The 17,807-nt window shown below is 37.8% G+C and overlaps 1 long non-coding RNA gene across 1 annotated transcript in view; it reads left to right on the top strand.

Annotated features, from left to right (window-relative positions):
* Positions 1-17,807, top strand: part of LOC110678990 — a 127,981-nt gene that overhangs the window by 84,846 nt on the left and 25,328 nt on the right. The window contains exon 2 of the long non-coding RNA XR_002502114.1: positions 12,080-12,161. This is a non-coding gene — a long non-coding RNA (uncharacterized LOC110678990). The remainder of the gene's footprint in view (positions 1-12,079; positions 12,162-17,807) is intronic.

The raw sequence follows: 17,807 nt of genomic DNA, 5'->3' as shown, positions 1-17,807 counted from the left end.
CCTCAAAGAATTCTCAACTATGAGACGACTGCTAGGCAATCGTATTTCAAAGAACACACGTTTGATCCTTTAAGCTCTCCACAATTAATGAAAAAAGTCAGCTCACTTTTCACACAAACAATTTAAATTTTTATTTTGGGAATTATGCCCATCGTCCATTATGCCTAATGTCTATTATGCCAAAGATCCATTATGCCAAACGTCCATTATGCCTATCGTATTTATGCCTATCGTACTTATGCCTAACGTCCTTATGCCTAACGTATTTATGCCTAACGTCGTGCACCCTGTTACAAAGCATTTATAATGTTAATCAAATGGATCATTGCTTGACAGTTATTGAATAAATGCATGATAACATTATTAATGCAACAAATGTTGACTTTCGATCAAATTAATGCAATGATAAAATGCTTGTGGTTACTTGGGATATTTGGTTCTCGGATGTCCTTGATCTTCAGAGCAATATTGCCGAGGACTTTAACATCCTATCTCATATGTATCACAAGACAGAACATGCTCACTAGCGCCACCTAGCGGCAAAATTTCGAACCAAACTGTTTGCTTTCCGGGTGTCCTTGATCCGCTAAATAAGTTTTCTGAAGAACGCTTCTTTGCAAACCATAATGATCTCGTGATATAGCATCCGGAAAATATGAATTCAGAGATGATGCTAAAAGTTTTGTTGGGTGGTTCAATATTCAGCTGAGTGTTGCAATACTTATTTAAGTGAGTCTGTATCTATGACGGTTGATAGTAGGTCTTTTTTTATTTTAAAATAAATCGTTTATAATTTATCGTCAGAAATTTTTCTTCACTAAATTTTTTATTATGTTTATTTTTATATGTGAATGGTAAAATTACTCTAAAATATATGTTGAAATTCAAGTCTAAGTGTAACCTACTGTGGAAGGAAATAGGAAAAGCTTGCTTCGATTAAACCATAAAAAATATAGTGTTGGCAAACAATGTCAAAAGGGGGTGATTCTAAATTTATGGCAAGCTAGTGTAAAAAGCTGGATATGAAAAATTTAGATTCTCGCTCCAGTCCACTTTTCGGATTGCATTTAGGTTCCATAACAACTGTGCAAAATTTCAGCTCGATCGGTGAAACTATATTTACGCGCCAGCCGTTCAAAGTTTGTATGGGGTTTCCTATGGGAAAACATACCTGTGCAAAGATCGCCAGAGGTCGCCCATCGACCTCTATAAAAATTCTGAACACAGATCTCGATAGGTATTTCTACGATGAACAACATTGTCGAAGACCGCAGAGCAATCCGATGATTGTGAAAAAAGTTATTAAACAAATACTATTCGGAAATTTTGCTCAATTTTGTTATTATTGTTATTCCTTTACGTATTAATCAAAGTTGCTTTGCTAATAGATTTTCATTGAATAACTTTTTTCACAAGTGTCGGATTGTTTTGCGGTCTTCGGCAATATTCTTCATCGTAGAAATACCTATTGAGGTCTGTGTTCAGAATTTTTATAGAGGTCAATGGGCGACTTCTGACGATTTTTCTTTGCAAAGGTAAGCTTTCCCATAGTAAATCCCATACAAACTTTGAACAGCTGGCGCGTAAATATAGTTTCACCGATCGAGCTGAAATTTTGCACAGTTGTTATGGGACCCAAATGCAATCCAAAAAGTGGACTGGAGCGTGAATCTAAATTTTGTCCCACACTAATGTGTAGTTATCCTAAATATTTTACGGGTCGATCTTTGTACTCTTCCACTTTCATCCTGCTACACCTGTTTCTATCCAGCACATTGCTCTGTCCAAAAAATTCAAATTTCACGTTGCACCAAACGCTCGTTATCGAGACCTGCCATTTTCGAAATAAAGGTGAAAGCTGTTTACCGCCAATCTGCTCCTCTCGAAGTGGCCACGCGCTTCAATAACTTCTACTTTATGCTTATTGTTTTCTTTTTCATGTGTCCTACCATCTCTCATACAATACCGACTATTGTAGCTCGTTCTTCAAGTACGGCTATCTGCCTTCCATCATCTGCTTGCGATCGTACCGACAGTGGATTGCATCATGGAACCACGCGCACGTTCCATAGTGGCGCATGGTTGGACAAAGTCTCGAGAACTCTTTAAATTTTCTTTTTAAAAGTTTTCATAGATTTCTGTACTATGTAAAAATGTTTCCCCAAAATTTTATCGGGGTTTATTGGGACTGTTTTCGAATTTAGCGTCATTATAAGTGGATACAAGTAAGCAAAATTTGACTGCTTCTTTTTCACCATCTACAGTATATCTTGCTACCTTCAAACAGCTGTAAATCAACAAAATCTTTACCAATCTAATACAGTATTCGTTCGATTTTGGTAACTTGCCAAAAAATTTCAAGTCACTGAAATCTAACCGTGCCAAAATCGAACAATTGTTTCATCACCGTTAGAATGACAACAATTTGAATTTACCAATTTTCAACATGGTAAGCCTCAAAAAAGCACACAAATTCATTGAGATTAACAGGATTGGTGACTGATCTGCTATGCTTTTGTTATGCTGTATATGCTTTTCCGTGTTGCCAAAATCGAACGGTAAACTTACCAAAATCGACCCGCGCCAAAAACGAACCATGATAAAATCGAGCGGGACCTGTATCAATATTCCGTAATTGAATAGTATGTCTTTTAATTTGATAGTTCCATACAGTTTTCAGCAAGTTAGGTCTTTAATTGTAACAAGCAATCAATCTATCTATCTGTCTATATAAATAAAAATGGAATGGTGTTTGTATATCACGAAATAGTCTGAGAACGGGTTATCAGATTTTCGTAATTCTTTCAAAGTTATGTTTCTGAAGTGTTCCGAAGTGTTTGTGTATAATGAAAGCTCAAGATATTGAACGGGAAAAACGTCAGTTAGGCAAAATACATCGAAAATCGAATTTTTATTTATCGTGCAGATTACCTTGTATATCAGGCAACATTGGTAAATTATCGTGGCAATCAACTTGGGGCACTTTAAGGTTTTATTCGACCTTTGTAGGTAATCGCGCCACTGTGCATTCGTTTGCCAAAAGGACCGTGGTAATAATAATACCGGTTACAGCCACGCTGTACCGACACCGAGTTTTATCGTTTTTGTTTCTGTTGCCACCCATAAATTGCCACCAAAGTAATTTCTGACTGGTCCAATGAAGCCAAATTGCAATCCATTTTTTTCCTCCATATCTTATTTTTCTTTATTTTACGATGCATATGAATGTCATTGGCGACGCAACGTCGAAACAGAATAATACGACGAAATTCCCATTTCGACAGGATAATTATCGATTCGAAATAAATTCCAACATTTTGACTGCTTCCATGTAATGTATGATTCGATACGCTAAATGTCACTTACGTGGGAACTTTTGCCTGGGATCGAGTGAAAGTCCCGAAGCGAAGCGAAGCCAAAGGCTCGTCACGGTGATTGTGCTTGCGCGGAAACACATCATGATGAAGCGATATTGTTCTGCTTGACTTTCGGGATGCTGTGTCTTGATTGAGCAGTAAGGTGGCCCATTTTTAGGCTTTAGGACATTTCGTCGAATGACGTTTGGTCGAATGACATTTGGTCGAAAGTACATTTGGTCGAAAGGACATTTAGTCGAATGGACATTTGGTCGAATTGCTTTGGTACATTTATTTTAGTCGAATGACGTTTAGTTGAACGGAAATTTGGTTGAAAGCTGTTCTTCAAATGGTTTATCATTTATTAAAATTGATTATTTTTCAGTAAGTTTTGCAAAGTTGGTAAGATAACGTATTCTTTTAAACAATCTGAATCATCCACGTCAAAATTGAGTTAAGTTCAGCTTTCATTATATTTTCCAATGCTCTTTCAGCTGCACTAATGAAATAATATGATTTGTTCGGAAAAAATAGGAAAAAAACAGCAAGTCAAATTGTCCCATAATGAAAAGTAACCGCATACCAGTCACACTACAGATTTCCGCACCATGTAACACAAAAATGAAGCTTGTTTTGATCATCTCTATATTTTTCTTGGAATAATATTGTAGTGGAAAGGATTGTTGTTCGACATTCTCACACGTGCCCGTCCATCTTTTTTTTTTCTATCTTTATTAACGAGATTTTTAGCCCTGGGCTAGTTCATCTCGGGACCAACGGCTTTACTTCCCTTCCGAAGGAAGTCGTCACTGAATTTTTTAGTGACTATCTCGGGGATGGGATTCGATCCCAGGTCCTCGGCGTGAGAGGCGTGTGTTCTAACTAGAGATGGGCAAAACGGTCCAATTATGGGAGCGGGTCGTGAATGACTCACTCACAAAAGTGAATCGACTCTTTTGATCGATTCAGTGACTCATTTTGTAATGTGAAAAATTAATCATGTATCTCGCATAAGGAACAAAAAATATAACAGTTTTCGAATTAGAACATTTGTCATATAACTAGTTAAACTGTTAACACATGTCTGGTGCATTTTACTGTAATTAATCCAAGTCAAAAATGTTTTCTTTGGTAACTTTTTGAACTCTCCTCCTGAAATAGCGGTGCTAGTGAATCGTGACTCTTTTGAAAAGAACCGTGATTCGTTCACTCGTTTCCGAGAGTCGACTCTTTTGAATGATTCGTGAGTGAGTCGCCCATCTCTAGTTCTAACCACTACACCAGGTCCGTCCCCTCTGCCCGTCCATCCAGCTTTGGTGACTTTCTGGATATTGAGCTTCTCGAGAATTTTTAGCATTTCGATCACTTCCTCTATACTTCGTGTGTTACGCGCCACGGTCTGGTACTAGTTGGGCACTTTGCGAATCTTTTCTCAAAACCGCAGACCACCAAATAAGTTGCGCGCCGATCGGTTATGCGCCGAGTTGTGGGTCATGAAAACGATTTAAATCGCTTACAAGTTGAAAGCAAGAAAGTGCGAACAATTTTATTCCATACGTTTTTTATCTATTAAAAAATTATGCTCACCCTCCAGTTTAGGACTCGAGCCCTAAAAGTGATTCACTTACTCGGCGAGATATTTTGACACTTCTTTATTTACTTTTTGGCTGGCGCACAACTTGGCGCATGGGCCACCGGCGCGCAACTTGTTGGACAGTCTGCGGATTTAAATAAAGATTTGCAATACAGGGTTCGTCGTAGAGTTGCGCAAGCTCATGGTTCATTTTTCTACTCCATACTCCGTTGTCACATACTCCACTCAAGATCGTCCTAAGCGCACGTCATTCAAAAACTTCTAGCGTTTGGAGGCCCTCTTCGAGCATTTCTCACTTATAATGTTCGTAGAGCACTACTGATCTGATCAGCATCTTGTACATGGTACACTTATATAGTATGGAGGTGAAGCTTATCATAACGCAAGGTCTTGGAATCTTTAGTAAGCACGACTTCCGGCAATAATATGTCTTCAAATTTCTACAGTTGTTATCCGACGTTACCAATGATCCGAAGTAGATAAATTCATCCACCACCTCGAACTCATCTCCGTCTATCATCACTCGTCTGTCAATGCGAGCTCTATCGAAACGTTCTTCCGACAATTTCCTCGTCGTCAGCGAAACAGATAAACTGGTTGGATGTATTGAAGATCGTGCCCCGCATATTCAAGCCCGTATGTTCCATAATTGCTTCTAGCGCAATATTGCACAGGCAGGAAAGTTTATCGCCTTGTCGAAGTCCTTTGCGTGTTTCAAATGGGTCCGATAACGCACCCGATATCTTCACACAGCCTCGTTTCCTTGAGTAGTCTAGTCAATTTCCTGGGAAAACCGTTCTCGTTCATAATTTTCAATAGCTCTTGGCGATTGAAGGTATCATAGATACCGTGCGATTGGTGGCCGCCAGCCTTCTGGGGGCGCTAAAATGCGTAAAGCACTTGACGAAATTTTGGAAAACACGTATCTATTAATGAAACCAGTTTCGAAAGAATTTCATACACATAACAGTGGAAAATTGGAAACATTTCAAAAGATTGCAGAATTAATAGTTTGAAAATTTCTGAGAGATGTTCTAGAAATTATCAATATGAATTCATTGAGAAATTATCATTATGAATTCATTGAATTCCTTAACAATTTATTGATTTTCAAAATTTGGCATACAACTAGTTTTAGCAATTAGTTTCTTAGCATTCTTCTTCGTGGTTCTAATTGGCGTTATAACTTTAACTTTTTCACATTGATCTAATTTGTAATTCGATTTGAGATTCAACATTAAAATGAACAAGGTTTTTTTTATATGTATTTATACATCCAAGATGTTCAAACACAGCTTTATTGAATCATAGGCTGGTTTCCAACAAAATTCAAAGAATCTTAAGAGAAGGAAGAGAATTCTCAAAAGAAATTTCGCCTCAGATAGTGTACTGTTGTTATAAAATCTTGGGTAGAGTTCGTACATTATTTTATGCAAGATTTTTTTTAAAATGTAGGTAAAAGGATCGAGCTTGAGAATTTCCGGTAGTTTTTCTTTGTTATGAAGGGTTTTTGCTTACAAAATTTTGTAAAATACGACTGAGTGATAAACCAAATTATGAGCCCAATTTATTTTTGAAGAGCCATCTATGACGAACAGAACAAAGCTGCCGAAAATACAATCATCCTAGTAATCACGGGAAACCTTGGACATATCTATAAATTTTAACATAATGCTTTGTCTCATTTATGCAGAATACTAGCCTTAGTACTTTTGATGAATTTCTAAGCAGAATAATGGGAACGTCACGGTTGTAACTGTCATATTATCCTGGGTACAAAGAATCTAATCGTTTTTTTTTTAATTAATCCTAGACATAACTTTTACAGGATCCTGATAAGTTTACCTAAAGATTTCTGAACTGACTGTTATACACTAACTGAAACCATTTGACTTTACGAAAATTATGTAAATTTAGAAAAATTAGTTACGACAAACGAAACATTAAAACCATTTTTAAATTTTAAAATATATTGGTAAATTTGTTACAAGTTTATGATTTAAATATTTTAAATCTTTTATTATTTAAAGACAAGTATTTTTGTTGCTGATAATTTCATTAAACGTATCATCTTTTGATTTATACTGGAAAAAAAGGACTAGAAATTTTCAAAAATAAATCATTTTATAATATCCTTAAGAATCTTTTTCAAGAATACTTGGTACATATGCTGAGATTCCAAAGAACATCTTATTTTACTCATTGCCTTCTACTAAAATTTAAAATATTAATATTTGCCTAATACATTCATAATTCAATACTTAACACACATATTATGGATATATTTTTTTTCATTTTTTTAATGGATTTTATAGATAGTTCTTTCAAACACTTTTTTTGCATAAGTTTAACCAAAAGTTTTTAAATTATACGTTAATATTTACTTTAGCCGGATACTCTTCAGGATTTAAGTGGCGAGTTGATGTTGAAGTCGCAATAGAATTTCAGAAAAGAAACCTTTTGTTTTTTTAATGATAATAATATCTTTCATAAAAAAAACAAAGATAAGTTTTAACTTTAGCTTTGACTAAGGGGCCTTCTAGTGGGGGTTTTCTAAGGGAACGCAACGGCTCTGATCATAGGCTGCTTTGAAATCGATGTATAGGTGGTGCGATGTAGAAGTAAGAAGAAGAAGAAGTAGAAGAAGAAGAAGGTGGTGCGTAGAACTTGATATTCACGGAACTTTTGGGATCTGCCGCAATATTGTGATTTTGTCCGTTGTTGATCGCCCGTTCATGAAACCGGCTTGATAACTTCTCACAAATCTGCTTACTAGCGGCGATTGACGGCGGAAGATGCTCTGGAAAAGCACTTTATAGGATGCGTTAAGAATAGTGGTCACTCGATAGTTCTCACATTCTTACTTGTCTCCCTTCTCGTATATTGGATATATTACTCCCTCCCTCAGGAGTGGAAGGCGTGAGTACAAAAAAGGTGACAGGTTAGCTATTCTGTATCCCAGATCATGTCCAGGTAACAATTTGATGCTGCTCAAACGCTTATACAACTAATCACACTTTTGTTCAGCTGGTGCAATCAGAAGACACAGTGTGTTTGTTTGACAAATTGAGACATGAATTTGCGAAAAAATACGCGTTCTAGTGAGACTTGAATTCACGACTCCGTGTACGCTAGACCTGCGCTTTAACCAACTAAGCTACAGAACACCTTATGATTCTGCGGAATAGAAATCCAAACTGAATCCGAGTACTAACTATGAACACATTTCTTTTCGCAAATCCATGTCTCTTTCGGACTTACACGCTAAACTTGTCACGCTCAGAAATGAGTGCCGAGAACACGCTAAGCCTGCTAAACGCAGCGCATGTGTAAAAACTACACAGAATGAGACAACCAATGCAGGACTCTCTGGCTGAGTGAAAATTCTGTGTAAGTCGCACTCATGCTGTGTGTAGCCGATGTGTTGGCCTTCGGCTGTGCGGGGATCGATGGAAATGGAACTGTCAATCCCTCCCGCGCGGCAGCAAACAGTTGGCCGTTGGTAAGATGGGGAGTTTTCTGTGATTTTTTCAGGCGAAAAGCTGGAAGATGGTCGCAAATGTGGAAGTTTTTTCTCCATTTGCTTCCGCTTCGGCTATTCGAATGAAAACATCTCTGAAAACTTGAAAATTTGAATGTTTTTTTTTAATGTTTTCAGAAGCAAAACAAAAATGGAAGCGAATTCCGCATTCCAAGCGTTCCTCCTCTGTGCGCATTTCACTCATTCGGTTTGTTTACCACCGTTTGCTCAAAACTGTGTACAGCCCCCTTTGCACAGAATCTGTGCTGCATGAAGAGAGGCTGATTTTGTGTACTCGGCACTCATTTCTGAGCGTGACAAGTTTAGCGTGTACGTGTTGTTTTGTTTACAAACATCAATATTATAATTTGATAATGTATGTTGATTACAGTTTTAAACAACCTTTAATCAATTTAATTTATACATGTTGAAATGTAGTGAAAAATGTAGATGGAAAATACTTTATTCAGCTTGATATTCAGCAATGCGTATTCTGCTGAATAAGAGTGTTGAATAAGCCCTTCTTCATGCTAGTGTTTTGCCATGTACACCTTTAATCTGCCAATGTTCAGAATATACTCTCGCTGTTCAGCTTTCATTGTTACTTGGGTGGCTATTAATCTGTGTATGTTGACACATAGATGAACACGCATTCATTGGACTCGTAACGGCAACTGTCAACCAACAAGCAGTTGGCCATGAGTCTGCCTCTCTTTCCTCATCAGACCACCAATGCAGAAGGACGCACATCAAGAGCGCTTGTGTAGCGCGTCATGATGGTAGACCTCCAGATTGCACAGTAGCCATCCTGTTCGGAAATATTTTAATAAGTTTCGCTTCAATACCATCCTTCCAGATGCTTTGTTGTTCCTGAGCTGTTTGATAGCATACTTAACTTCACTTATTGTGGGAGTTATCCGCCATACCGATGATGCCATTTCTCCTGTTGCCTTGGTCTTCCTTCTCTGTGCCATTCAGGTGTTCATCGTAGTGCTGTTTCCACCGTTTAATCACCTAACGTTCGTCCATCAAGTTACTTCCATCCTTATCTCATCACATTTCAGCTCGCGAAACAAAGCCTTTGCGGGATTTTATGGTATTTTTATTGAATTTTTCAAGGCATTTTTCTAAAAAAAATGATAAAATACAGCTTATGCACGCTAAAAGCTGCGTGCATAAGCTGTTGGCAGTCCTGGGGCATATAACCCATATGTGGGGCATACTGTCCATTTGTCATGGGGCGTACTATCCGTTTGTTGTGGGGCATATTATACTGACGCTGGGCATATTGTCCAGGCTCTGTCTGAAGCACGTGATTTAGATGATTATAAAATAGATGTTATTTTTATTTAATTAGGTAGATTTTGCGGAAAAGCTTGCATTTTTTAAACAACTACAGTCAACCCTCCATGAATCGATATTGAAGGGACCATCGACTCATGGAAATATCGAGTCATGGAACTGCAATGCTATGGAAAGCCGTTTGAGGGGACCATCGAAGTAACCATGAAATTTGATTTTTAATATGGTTCCATGAGTCGATATCGAGTAATGGAACATCGACTCATGGAGGTTTAACTGTAGTAAGATAATAAGGCTATTGATATAATTTTTCCAATAGATATAGTGTTTTTGCCAGAGATATTGCCATTTATTCTTAAGGAGGGCATATTAAACCGAGTTACCCTATTCAAAGATGTGTCAAAGAATCACAATAAAAATAAATTCCTATCTAATAGTCTGTTTTTATAACTATATAATGAGGCTGAGAAGCAGGCTCTGTTTCAGTAACGACGTAACGTAAAATTCAACATGTTGAGTTCTAACGAGGTGAAAAACTCATTCTACTATTTATAATAAAGTTGTCGTCAAAATCTAATATAGCTGCCAGATTTTTTCACTCAAAATAATACTCCCTTTCTTCACACGACTCGAATAAAAAACAACGATTATAAACTTGTTTCTTTGTTATGTTTATAATTTTTTATGTTTGCATTGATTGTACTCGGCTTATAAAACAAAAACGTAGAACATGTTTCGTTCATTTTATAGGGTAGATACCATTGCTCAACTATTTTTTGTAGCTGTTCTTACACATTTTTATAAGGTTTCTGAAGTTGATCTTAAAGTTCAAAACAAGCAGTGCGCTAATGGTAAACAAACGGGTTTTCTGACGAAATTCAAAATGGCAGCCAAATTCAAAATTTCCCGTACAAAAAATAGAGTTACAACTTCGTAGTGCAAGGAAGATAATTTTGTTCTGTACCACGTCACCATGATTTTTAATCATATTTTATTCTGAAAATTGACCTTTAGTTGATCCATAATTGTGGGGTTACTGTACATGGGGAACTAATCAAGCTTAAAATTTGTATTGAGTGACCAAAAAACAAAAAAATATATATATACCTAAGGGCTCATTCACAAATTTCATAACGGTGAAGTGGGTGGGTGGTGTCCTCATGATGTTACAGCACGCGTTTGTGTCGAACAAATCTTTTGATACTCAGCAGTGAATGCTAAAATTATTGATACACATTTCGATCACGATAGCATTAAGAATCCACGCATGACAAAGAGAACAAATCTGCCTTAAATACAACTAGTCACTTAAAACTTTACCGAAAAGTCTTCCAGTTTGTAACCGACTACAGCGCCACCAATGAACATGTAATAGGAAGCGTTTTGTTTTTGCCGATTTTCGTCGTCAGTCCTTTCTTAGAGTTTGGGACCCCCCTCCCCCTTTTGTCACGCTTTGGCCAATACCTTATACATTCATTGTCACACTATCGTAGAAACCGTCATTTTTGGATGACCCCTGGATAGACTCTGTTAAAACTTTGACAATAGCTTTTAGGGGTTTAACAAACCTCTTGACTCCACGAATAGGAATAATAAGTTTAATAATAGAGTGGCAAATCAAAATATTGGGAACAAAACAAGCGGGGCAGAAGGAGCTCCTAGTTAAAATTAAATTGTATGAAAATATTTGTCGAAACACCGATTTCAAAATAAGAAACCCATGTTCACAGCCAAAACATTGGAATTCACTGCGATTGTAATATATTTTTTTCAAATTTAGCTGATTTCGCGGCATTTCGCGCGTTATGGGTTACCCTATTGAGCACCCTCGAAGGCACCTCATCATCATCAGGCTGAGCGTGACAGTGATCAAATGTTGTGTTGTTTTTGACTCGAAACTTTTCAATATCTCTAGCAAATCGCCATTGGCGATCGCAAGCGCGAGCCATCGAAACGCATGGCACATATGTAATGGAAGCTCCCCTACAGGGAGTTATTGCCGTTCCGAAAGGTGTAATCGTATAATCGCATTGGATTTCCTTTCATCATAGATTTTTATTCGGAAACAATCAATAACATGAGTGGTTGTTTTTTTTCCTTACGAACTTCAAAGGCATGGGAATGGACAACCCTACGTCAATGATAGCCACGAGCGAAAGATGACTAGGTGAATGTGTTTTTTGGTTATGGATTTAGCTAGAGATCGCCTATATTTCAAAGTGTATAATTATTACATTCGATTACCTTTTTTGCACTTTTCGTGTTTTTATGATTAAAACTTATTTTTTATTATTTCTCTTTCCACAGGTATTAACCACGTAGCTGAGTCTTACAGTGTTGGATACCTCTTGGTTGGAATGCTCGGCTGTGCTGTCTTTTTGAAACAAAGGTATTTAATACACTTCTTAGTGCCATCCTCAGCGGTAAAGTCAAGAATTACGGTTTATGTCAAGCGTATATACTGAAGTAACTTGTTGTAGTGAGTCAATCTTCTGTGAGTTTTGTAATATTTTTATTATATCATGGATTTTCCTGTATCCTGTCGGGTTGGTGATCTGAAGCCTATTGCTTATGTTTTATAAGGGGAAGATTATGGGTTCAATCTCAGGCCCGTCTCGTTCCCGTACTATTCAGTTGTGTCTTGCTATCATTTGCGTATATCTTCCACTTTTAATCTATTCGTTCATAGTGATTGTTAGCATCGAATAACACGGACACGAAACTGTTTCTTCCGTTTCCAATCTTCCATCATTATAACACGTCTTTTCTTTGCGCCTGCTTTAAAGGCAACCTGATAACCAAATCAAGTCCCTACCATAAATCACCTTATCTACAGCAAATCACGCGTTAACTCGTGCAGATGCAGTGTTATATTAGATCTACAGGGGACGAACTAAATATCTATTGAACAATTAATATATATCTACTATAGTTACTTATCACCATCCGTATTCTAATTATAATTTTGTTTCGTCATTTGAGCTTTTTTCTAATAATTTCCGTTGGCCAAGAGAGATGATGGAATTACTAAACATGATATAGAAGATAGGTTCAACCAGTTTCCACAATCTTCATAACTTCTTCCTATGCCTCAACGCAACCGTAAGTGTTACATGAGAACTTTATCAATCGGAAGCTTCATCTCCGTCATAAATCCCATCAGAAACGATTCACACTATTACTGAGCTGATTGACGGATAGAAGATGGATGGATGGATGGATTGATGACAAAGAGCTAGTTGGATGATACCAAACCGCCGGGCGGTGGTAAAACTGCGTCAAAACGAGTCGCATAATTCGTGTCCGCATCACACCACAACGCTGCCTTGACCAGATCATCAAACCAGAAAGCATTGGCTTCTTCTGATGATGGGCTTCCCATTCCACCGGGACAGGAAGTGGCTGCTGATGACGAATAGCACGGGAGAAAGAATTTATATAGCTGCTGGGACCGAACGAGCAGCGGACTTTTCTCATTAAGAAGTCGGTTGCTGCTGCTGCAGAAGCGTTTGGCTCTCAGAGAAAATCGGGCTGAGCCCCGTTTTAAGCTGAATGGGGCTTAGCTTTCGAGCAAAGCAATTTCGAGAGTGAATACGACTTTTGGTGTCCTGAAGCAGGCCCTCGGCGGCGGTGGTGGTTTTTGAAACTGGAACCTGATGGAACCGTACCCACTATGCAAAGTGTTTAAAGAAAAAAAAATGTGAAACGTTCATTGCCTTGTTTTGGTAGCTCGTCGGGTGAAATCGATTTAACGCCGAGAGGGACTTTAAAATGGAACAGATTAAGTTATGTGCTGGGCCGTTTCTTGGAGATAATAGCTTGTCGGGTTGTATACATGGTGAATTACGTATACCTACAATTAGGCATCGGCATATCGGAGATTATTATGATCTATTATGATGGAATTGCCTTGAAGTGACGGGTTTCGTTAGTTTTTTTTCGTCAAAATAAAAAGTTACATTAAAGGCGGTTACAGCAGGTCTTGAAACAACTTGAAGTGAAACGTCTTTTCTATATTTATAAGCAAGGAATTATTCTTATAATTCGTAAAAAAATTTTAAAGTGATGCAAGTTTATAGTACTTATTAAATAATTGATGGGCCACAATTCTTCACGTTGAATTTACGACGAACGGATAATTTTTCTCCACTGGACTCGTTAAGTGCCTTTCGGTTACGAGAAAGCAGGGTTTCTTTCTCTGTATGGGTTTGACACATTATAAGACTTCTCGATTACTTTTTCAAATCGACGTAAGTAAATATCATACGGTTTTGAGAAAGTTAATTCAGAAGAATCACAACCTTTCTTCTAAAACTGTTTTAAAACGAATCCCCTATTTGAACTTTTTTTACCGTGTACATCGCTTAAATTTTGCATGCAATCAGCTCGCGTTAAAACATTAGGTAGTTCCTATCATTTCCTACAAAAATTGTATGACAAAATGATAAGCCGTTTCAATCAGTTACTTACGACGTTTTTGTACCAGTGTAAAATCGACTCAAGTAGTGTTTTGTTTTGATTCGTGGTTAAGTCACTTTGTCTCCCATACAACAGAGCGGCGAAAGTAGCGGTTAGGTTGCGAAAGTGGAGAATCTTACTTTCGTCGTTTTGTAAATCCTGAAATTAAACGTTTTAAAAGTGAAAAATCGAGTTGGTTTCGAGCGGAACGTGTAGAATTTCATTTGCGAAACACGCAGGATTGATAAAGTAAGTTTGCTAACTTTTCTGATTTGAGTCTTTATGAATAAGTCTTCGAGACTTGTTTTTAATTATGAATCGTGGTTTACGGCTAACCAGCCGAGTGGAAGTTAAACAACTACCGAAAGCTAAACATTACATATATTTTGCAATTGGATTAAATGGACAAATTGATGTGAAGTTTTGCGAAAAAGTTACACGTCTTCTCAGTGAGAAACGAACTCACGACTCTCTGATCTCTAGTTAGGGCGCGTTATAAGAGCTGTACATAGATATAGACACAAACAATTATTCCGAAGTACTGCGAAGTTACTAAAAAAGTTGTGTGTTTGAACTGTCGTGGTCTAATATTCGAAGTGTTCAAAAATTTTTTTATGTAAAAAGAAATAAAAAAAGTAGCTATTTGATTGATTATAGGTTGCATCTGATTTGATGTTAAAAAATGCTTTAAGTGGAAGACAGTTATTAGTAAAAGACAGTACAGGAACTACTCACATTTACAAACGGAAAGAAGTTTCCTAACTGTGAATACTATTATTATTATAAGCCCACCCTTTTGAGTGGCTTCCAAGCAAATGCATCTTGACAATAAGCATGAAGATCCATCGATCGAAAGCGTCAATTAAACGATCGGAGTCAAATCGAACCTTTCAATTGCACACTTTTCACGTACAAGTCTAAATACGCATTGAGAGTGAAATGATTTTGATCTTACGAAATTGCTGCATCGTTCAGCGAGATCAGAAGTAGGTAATGCGCTTACTCGGACAAGTACTCAAACGAGATCGCCGGAGATCCCGCACCAATCAGCCAGGCCAGCGATTTAGGGGAAGTGGGGGTAAAATGAACAACTTGCTGATTGCAGAGACAAAAAAAAAACAAACTTTTTATGAATTTTGATCACGCTTAGACATTTTTGAGCATCATTGAGTTATTCACCAGTGAAGATGAATTTAGCTTAGAACCAATGAATTCAGTTCACTAGTGGATTAGTGCATCGTGTTCATGTTGATACGGAGGCCAATTGACAATGAAAATGATATGGTTATATATTAGATGCCGTCAGAATAACTTTATTTTTATCAAATTTTATTTTTATCAAATTTAACTGTTTTGCCAAAATACTACAGCTGCTATCAGCTTCTTTTAACTTCGGGATCATATTTGGCAGTTTCTCCTTGAATTCCTCCGAGAGTTTATTCTGGAAATTTTCCGGAAGCTCGCTAAGAATTCCTCCGAAAACTACCGAGAGAGCTCCGCAAGGAGTTCCACCAGAAGTTTCGTACATTCGGACGTTGCACTAAAAGTTCTCCAGGGAGTTCCTACATGAGTTTTTCAGTAAGTTACTTTAGAATTTCCTTCGGAAGATCCCTTGGGAATTCTTCCGGCAGTTCATGTAGGAGTTCCTTCGTCAGTTCTGTAGGAGTTCATCCGCAAGTTATTGCAAGAGTTTTTCTGGACGTTTCTGTAGCAGTTCACCCGTAAAATCCTCTAAGAGTTTCTCTAGAAACTACTTCATATGTTCCAGTCAAAGTTTTTCCGAAAGTTTCTCGGATTTCTTCCGGAAGTTTCTCCGGAAGCTCCTCTGAGTGACCTTCTGGATGTTCCTCTAAGATTTCATCTAGAGAGTTCATTTGAAGTGCTTCCAGCAAGTCCTCTAGAAGTTCTTCTGGAAATTTTCTCAACGATTTCTCCTGGAAGATTCTCTAGGAGGGAATTCCCCCGGAAGTTTTTGTATTTCTGATCCGGAGATCCGGATTTCTTCCCGGAGTTTTACTAGAAGTTTCTCGAGGTGATCTTCCGATTCCGATTCTCCTTGGATTTCTACTAGAGAACTCTTCTGGAAGATTCTGTAAAGTTTATCCCGAAACATCTTCTGGAATCTTCCAGAAATTCTTCTTCAAGTTTTTCCAGCAAGTCCTTTAGAAGTTCTTTTGGAAGTTTCTCATGAATTTCTCCTGGAAGTTCCTCTCAAAGTTCATCAAGGATTTTTTTCCGGAAGCTACTCTAGAAGTTCTTCCGGAGTTTCCCATGGAGTTTCTATGGAAGTTCCTCTAGGAATACCTCCAGAAGTTCCTTCGGAAAATCGACTGATTTTTGCAACGAAATACACTAGAACTAACCCAGGAGTTCCTCAGGAATTTCATCAAGGATTTCATCAGGAAATTTCTTTCTCATGAGATACTCTGGAAGTTTCGCTAGGAGTTATTCCAGGAAGATCCGCTTGGAGTTCCTACAGAAGTTCTCTTAAAAGTTTATTGCGGGAGTTCTGCTAGAAGTTCCTCCAGAATTTTCTCCACTTTTGGAGTGTCACTAGAAGTTCTCCGCAAGTTTATCTAAATGTTCCTTCGGAAGAGCCTCAAGAAGTTCCTTCATAAGTTTTCCCAGGAGTTACTCCGGAAGTTCCTCTAAGAGTTTCTCCAGAAATTTTACTAGGCGTTCCTCCATAAGTTTCCCTAATACTACTTCCACAAGTTCCACCTAGATTTCCTCCGAAAATTTCACTGTAAAAATTTCATCTGTAAGCCCCTCTAGGAGGTCATCCAGAAGTTTCTTTTGAAGTTCCTCCTCAAGTATCCCAGGAGTAGCTTCGAAAGATTCGCTAGGTGTTCCCCCGGAAGATCCACTTAAAGTTTTTGTGATAGTTCTGCATGTTGCTCCTGGAATTCCCTCGGAAGGTTCCGTAGAAGTACCTCCAGAAGTTCCACTAAAATTCTTATGATAGGTCCACTAGGAGCTCCACTAGAAGTTTCTCCTGAAATCCCTCAAGAAGCTTCCCTAGGATTTCCTCTGGAAGTTCTCCGAGTTGTTTTTTTTTCTAAAAGAACTTTGGATATATTTTTGAATGAAAAAAAATTCCGGAGGAAAAATGTTTGGGAGATTTTATGAAGGAATCCCTGCACAAATTTTTGGATCGATTTTCAGATGAATTTCTGACAGATTTACCAAAAGAATTCCAAGAAGAACTTGAATCATTGGAGGAAATCCTAGGGAAATTCCCGGAAGAAATTCGTAGAAGCTATCAAATCAACTTTGTTATAATGAATTAAGCCGCATAAGAGTATACATATTCATCGGTTTCTCATTAGAAATGGAATTAAATCCTTAAGGTGTTCATTTCACCACCGCTTCCCCTACGTCGGAACATTTTCGTTGGACGATGGCAATCAAACCCGTCGCTCATTCAGTGCATCAAAGTAAAATAATTTTTATGAGCCCAAGGTAGTGCTTCTTACACGCGCAGATCAATTACATATCTCTTTTTCGGAGCTCAATGAAACGACACTCTCACACGCTCGCTTCAAGTGCTTCATTACGATTTTTGGAGTTAATGAAT

The sequence above is a fragment of the Aedes aegypti genome, chromosome 3 (assembly GCF_002204515.2).
Source record: "Aedes aegypti strain LVP_AGWG chromosome 3, AaegL5.0 Primary Assembly, whole genome shotgun sequence".
Taxonomy (NCBI): domain Eukaryota; kingdom Metazoa; phylum Arthropoda; class Insecta; order Diptera; family Culicidae; genus Aedes; species Aedes aegypti.
The sequence above is the reverse complement of the archived record's forward strand: the minus strand, read 5'-3'. Positions and strand labels throughout refer to the sequence as shown.